This window comes from Corylus avellana, chromosome ca9 (assembly GCF_901000735.1).
Source record: "Corylus avellana chromosome ca9, CavTom2PMs-1.0".
Classification (NCBI taxonomy): domain Eukaryota; kingdom Viridiplantae; phylum Streptophyta; class Magnoliopsida; order Fagales; family Betulaceae; genus Corylus; species Corylus avellana.
In genome coordinates this window covers 16,348,438-16,354,881 of record NC_081549.1, presented here as the reverse complement: position 1 = coordinate 16,354,881, position 6,444 = coordinate 16,348,438, and the positions used below count along the sequence as shown (strand labels likewise).

Genomic DNA, 6,444 nt, shown 5'->3' with positions numbered 1-6,444 from the left:
GGCGTATAGGGAGATTGCCGATAATTTCAGACTACATGCACCATCTATACATTAGAAAGAGTAAATATTTGAAGTTCTCCTTACAAAATTAAAAAAACTTTATCATAATTTTTTTTAAGAAAAATAAAGAGTGAAACCGAATTTATACAAGTTTAACTCATCCAAATAAATAATTTTAAATACTCTTCAAAATTTGCTCTCCCAATGACGTAGAAGCTCTATTATCATGCATTTGGCACAGGGCGTGGGCCACAACATTTTTCACGTAATTTTTGTTCATTAGCATGTATAGCTTTGCCTGGGGCGAAAAAAGTATCAAACATATCAGGAGGTCAGATCAGATGATTTTGTTCTTCTTGTCTATTGGGATTGTACATTTTCTCACATCATCTATGAAAATATAATATACAGCCAGATAACAAAAAGATATACGTTGGAATTACAGAACTGTATGAAGGAAGTTATTCCATGTCTAATTTTGTACAATTGGGGAAGACTCTCTGATAAACTTCACCCACAACACCGGAATTGTACACAGCCCCTTCCACCTGCACCTCTCAAGTCAGGGACATGGAAAATGATTATCCTCACTAAACTCCAAACATAAAAAAGCTCAAACCCCACTGCCAATCTTAAAATTTGAAAAGGAGGAGGCAGCTTCTCGGGCTTCCGCCGCTGCTGATTCTTTCTTCTCCAACCCAAAAAATGAGCAATTTTGGAATGCATCCAGGCTGCTGGCTATGAGACGGTTCAAGCCGCTGAGGCTATCACTTAGAATCAAATCTTCATTATGGTATTTAGAAGATGGTATATCCAGATCCAGCGGTCCTAAAGAATCAGGCTGCATATGGAGACCATTATATCAAGTCAACTATCCCTAAAAGCAAACTGAAGAGTGAAAAATGACGGTAAATATTATTATGATTCACAATTCAGAAACTTATGTTTGACAGCATGCTGGAACAAGGTGCATAGCAACACACTGATTTTGCAAAAATGGCCTTGTTTCTCAGGTGTAATTATGGAGATGGCTCTCAGAATGTGAACCAGAAAGCTCCTAAAGGGTTATTGGGCTTAAAAATGACAGGAAAGTGCTCTAAAGGAAACATACCCAATATATATCTGCTAGTGTGCTGAAATCCTTTGCCGAATTGTCCAGAATGTGTGGATCAGACTCAGACTCATCCTCGGGGTCTCCTTGTGCAGAGTTTTCCACAGGTTTCTCTACTTCAGGTAACTCCTGCAAGAAACTCCATCGATATTACGTCTGTTTTCACTCTACAAGCAACTATTCATACTGCAATGCAGTAAGATTGCTTGATTATAGAACGATGCAAATAATACCTCAACCGAACAACCAGTGCCCTCCAAGCTTGTTCTGGCAGTCTGTTTGCAGGCCCCTGGAGAAGCAACTCTGGATAAACTTGGATCCTCCTGACACAGAACAGGGTTCTTTTTAAATGCGAAGGCATCACATGTTTCTTCAGCATCCCAGATGGAACATGCATGGGATGACAGAGTTGGTTGATATCCTATCTTGTCCTGATGCTTAGATATGTGAGCAGCGATAGCAGCATCAAATGAATCACAACTGAATGGAATCTGCTGAAGGCACTGAGAGCTTTCAGCAACAGGTTGGTCAATGCAATTAGCATCAATATCGTGAGAAACTCCTAAAAGTAGATCTCCAATGCTTATGTTGGTAAGGGTATCAGCCCACTCCCCAGCTGATAGTGCAGTCCCAGCGCTTAATCTCGGGTCATCCTGTATATAATACAGACAAAATTATATGTTAAAAAAAAAAAAAAAAAAAAAAAAAAGGAAATGGCACCATAAATATGGATGCTACTCATGACAGAACTTTTGACTTCACTAATAGGTTCTTCCATTCCACAGTCAACAAGAAGCTATTTGAATGATAATGATCACGATCTTCTATTAATCTAAGACACCATCTGCTACCCAGAAAGCATTTCTTGACAAAATTTGCTTTCTATTTGCACTAGAATAAACATTTCCACAGTAACCATTCTCCAAATATGTCAAATTTCAATCACTAGTGTCTAAACCCACTTAATTAGCAACACTATGTCATGTAAACTGGAATTTTTTTTTTTTTTTTTACTTCACTTTTTATTGGTACTTTATTTCTCTTATGAGGGTTGGGGTCTACCTTCAGATTTCAGAAGGAAGAGAATGTTGAACAAGAAAGCCACGCTAGTAACAATGATTGATGGGACTAGACATTACCACATCTAGGAAAGCTGAAGTACCCCCACTCACTGGTCTTTTTTTAGTGCATGCACCCGAAGTGAATTTTTAATTTGTTATTGTGACACCCACAATTTTGCATTTTGCGCTTTTTTATACATAATAGTATCTGAGTATTCTATCATGGACCCTCAAATCCATATCTGCTTTTTCTCGGGCCCCAGCTCAGCCCCCCTAAGATGTAAATTCTCACCTGTCCCTAATACACTGATGAAAGCAAATCTCATCGAAATCTAACATTCAAAGATTAAAAAAAATGATAAAATTCATAGAGGGAGACTGAATTTGTTGCTTTAGCAGCAAACCAGTTTTTCACACTCAAAGTATGAAGCGGGATTAATATAATGAAGATGTATTCTCTAACGAGATCTAGACCAAATTTCTAGTTTAAAATAGGCTATGCTCAGGCAAAAAGAAAAGCTTAATAAGCTACATGAAAAGAATACTTGGTATATTAAGGAGGGTTACAAGGCCCTCATGAGTGAAAACATTGAAGAACTTCAGTCACACCTGTGAGCTGACAGCACAAGTGTTTAATAAAAAAAAATTATAAGCATGGGAAGGGGAGGGAAAATTACCACATGTTCTGATTGTCTCATGATAGTCCCATCCCCAGCCGCCTCCTTTCTGTGCCAAGATATATTAGTTGCACGATCAGACTCCACAAGGTTATGGTTTGGACCCTTGCAAGTGTACTTATTCATCTCACTGGGCACATCAGTTGAAGCATGAGGGAGAACATGGTTCTTGTTCCCTGAGGTTTGTTGATCCTCATAGAGATCCACAGATTGAACATTAGTAGATGGCATGGAGATGGGTGCTGAACCTGTGATCTTCTCCTTTATATTGTCATCGTTCATGTTATGTTCACTGAGAATGCAGCATGATGCTGAAGGAGCTTGCAATGCAGCAGAACCAGGCTCGGTATTGGAAAACCAACCATACCTTTCAAGGAGATTTTATTAGTTAGTTATGATGTTCAATGATGTATCTGAAAGTCATTGCATTTAATTGGTTAAGAGATTAGCAAGTACTTTAAACGGAAAACTGGAGGCCTTCCTAGCATTCCATATACATCAGCAGCACTGACAACAGAATCCTGTGTCCAACTCTGACAACCCACCAGGTTTTCCCCTTGAGCACTATAAGGGAAAAGCATTAGCTCTCCAGATGCCACACTTGAACTGCCCCATTTGCGATTTAGATGTTCTAAAACTGAAGATATCTTCTTCCGGGTACTAAGAGTGAGCTCCAGGAACGGATTATGCTTATCCTGTGAACAGATGAACAGAAGAAAAGAGAAGAATTTACTTTTATGTGCTGAACACTATTCAGCTGCTAAAGCTTCATACCAAATCAAACTCAATTTGTTTTTGGTGCTCACCATTTCCAAGGCTCTCCGAGTAATATCATCAATTGGAAATAACTGGAGCTTGAGTTTCATAGAAGTGAGCATATTGTTCTCAACAAAAAGATTGTGCGAAAAAGTAGCCAGAGGAGACACAACTTTGCCAATGGGATCAGAATCCTTTTGGCCTGGAAATTAGAATGGAAACACATCATGGTGTCAAAACCTTCAGGTATCTAGAATTTAAATGCTTTCAGGAACATGGGAACTGGAAAGAACAACTAGGCACCCACCCACCTGCAACACCTGGCTCGTGATCAACCTCTTTATCAGTAGCGGCCCGTTCCAAATGCTCAGCAGCATCAGCAACTAAAGAAACCCCAGCAATTGCAGCCTTTTCCCATTTTTTATATGCAGCTGATGAGATAACACCTGTCAGTCATCCAGCAGTGACAAGACCGAGAAAAATTATGATGTTACAGCACTTTTTGAACATGAAAATATGAGAAAATTCATTTTATTATACCGATGCAAGAGTAATAAGAAACAAGGTTTACAACTGGGGTGGACATCTGGTACTAAATTGCATTTTATCAGTGCAATGGCGCTTTGACCAAACCCCACATTCACATCTTACTTACATGACAGTATAACATTCACATGCCATCAGAAAAATTTCATGGGACTGCTATCAGATATTAACTGTTAGGGATAGTATCCTAAAACTCAATTTAATATGACATTCTTATTATTAAGAAGTCATTTATTTATTTTTTTGATAAGTATTAAGAAGTCATTTATTTTCTGAGAATTACAAGAACATCGGGCATTGTATATTTAATTGATAAACATATAACATAAGTTACATTCTATATGGTTTAGGTGCATTAATGAGATTTATGCACATAAGATCTACATCATAATTCCTTGTGACTTAGAAATTTTAGTTCGTAGTCGGAGATGGATTTGGACATTTCATATGCTAAAACAATAACGTATCAATCATGATGATCTATCTTGATCATGGAAATAAGGACTTTTGATTGATAGGTTAGTGTATTTGGAATACACAAGTGAGAATAGGCCTGAGACGTGCGGCCAAGGGGAGAGAAAAGGAGAAACTTTGTGTCCAAGTTTCCTCCTAGTGATACACAGCTACTTCAAAGGATTTTCACTTAGAGAGCTCACAATCTAGGCCTATCACATAGTCCTTGAGGAGAAGACTTGTGGTGTTTCGAAAGAAAAATATCAACTTTTGTTTTTACAAGCATCAGGGTATGCAATTCTTGTTTAATCTTTACACTTTATTGTTAGTTTTTGAAAATTGTGTTGCACGCAATACTTGAAGCTCGAGCCGCCGCGTTTTGAAGTTTGATAATGCAATATTGGATTCCAACAGTAACATCATAATAAATCAGACCGAGTCAAGCAAATCACTGTGCAAGGGTCCAGGAAAGGATATCATATGAAACCCCACTCTGAGAAGACTGAATGCTAAAACCAAATATTAATTTTCAAAAAAAAAAAAACTGCCCATTGAGGGAGTATGGGGGGGGGGGGGGAACACTGATTCCCGCCACTGTTCGATATGGGCTTCCATAGTCAGACTCTCTCTGTTGTTACTTCAAGTTAACACCCACATTCGTATTGCGCTTCAATGTTTTTCCAGATCCTAATTTTTGAATGTTTTGACTATCTACAAGAACAAGTTTAACTGTGCGAGCATCTTGTCCTGATGCTCTATTTTGGTTTGATAAAGTGCTTGGAGTAGGAGGCAAACAGTTCTCCCCTTGGGAAGGTCGCTTCCTTACATTCTTCCTCCGGTCTTTCAAGAGTTGGTGCTCCTTCATGGGAAACATAATCAATCAGTCAGTTTGGCACATGCAGAAGAGATCAACCCTGCTGCTTAGCAAAGCATTCCAGGATGAAAATTAGACAGTCTTGACTAACCAAGGCTTCATAAATATCTTTAAATCTTCTTCGAGGTCAAGTGAAGCTTGAGGCTTTGCAGCTATACTTTCTAGTAGTAAGGACCACCTGTAACACAAACTCACAGTTTAAGAAAACGATCATGCCAGATTAAATTTTTAAAGGAAAAAGAAAGAATATGCTTAACTATGCCTAATTCCAAGTAATTAACATTACTATAAAACAACAACAAAATCTAAGAAAAGCTCAATGATACCCCAAGTTGTAAGGCTCTACAACAGGAAAGAGGGGAAGGGGAGGGGGGGCGGGGTTGTGGGGGTGCAGAGAGAGACACATATACTCAACAACAAACTAAGATTGCATTAGCTAACATAATTCTGTCCCTAATGTATTTATGGGGTATTCACCACATAGTAAAAGGAAACCCAATCACTAGGTGTGGTAACAGCTATCTGATGGATATAATCAAAGCATTCAAGAAAAACAAGCAATCCATTAGTTGTTAATATTACCATCGAAGCATTGCAGCATTAGTATCTTTAGAGTTCTTGGCATCCAGCCCTGGACCAAGCAACTTGTTCATACGTCTCACAAGTCGATAGTAATAATGCCTAACCTGCAAAAAGTACACCAAACAATATTGACAAGGGAAGATAGTCAAGACTTCCAAAGCACTAAATGAGAATCAGAAGAAAATCTAATGGCAAATACCTGATCTTTGTTTTTACTTTGGACACGGCGAGTGATCTTCTCAAAATTCTGCAAGGAATGAGTAACGTAGTTAGCGAGTACCATAAAGTAATCAAATCAAATGCCAAAGTACCCACAGATAATAACATGCCTTGCCGACTTGTCGTAATGCAGTAAAGAAACTTTCCTCCTCTTGACGTGTCCAG

The 6,444-nt window shown here is 38.5% G+C and overlaps 1 pseudogene; it reads right to left on the bottom strand.

The window, feature by feature from the left end:
• Positions 1 to 313: 313 nt before the first annotated feature.
• LOC132162371 (TSL-kinase interacting protein 1-like) lies at positions 314 to 6,443 on the bottom strand (annotated as a pseudogene).
• Position 6,444: the final 1 nt, after the last annotated feature.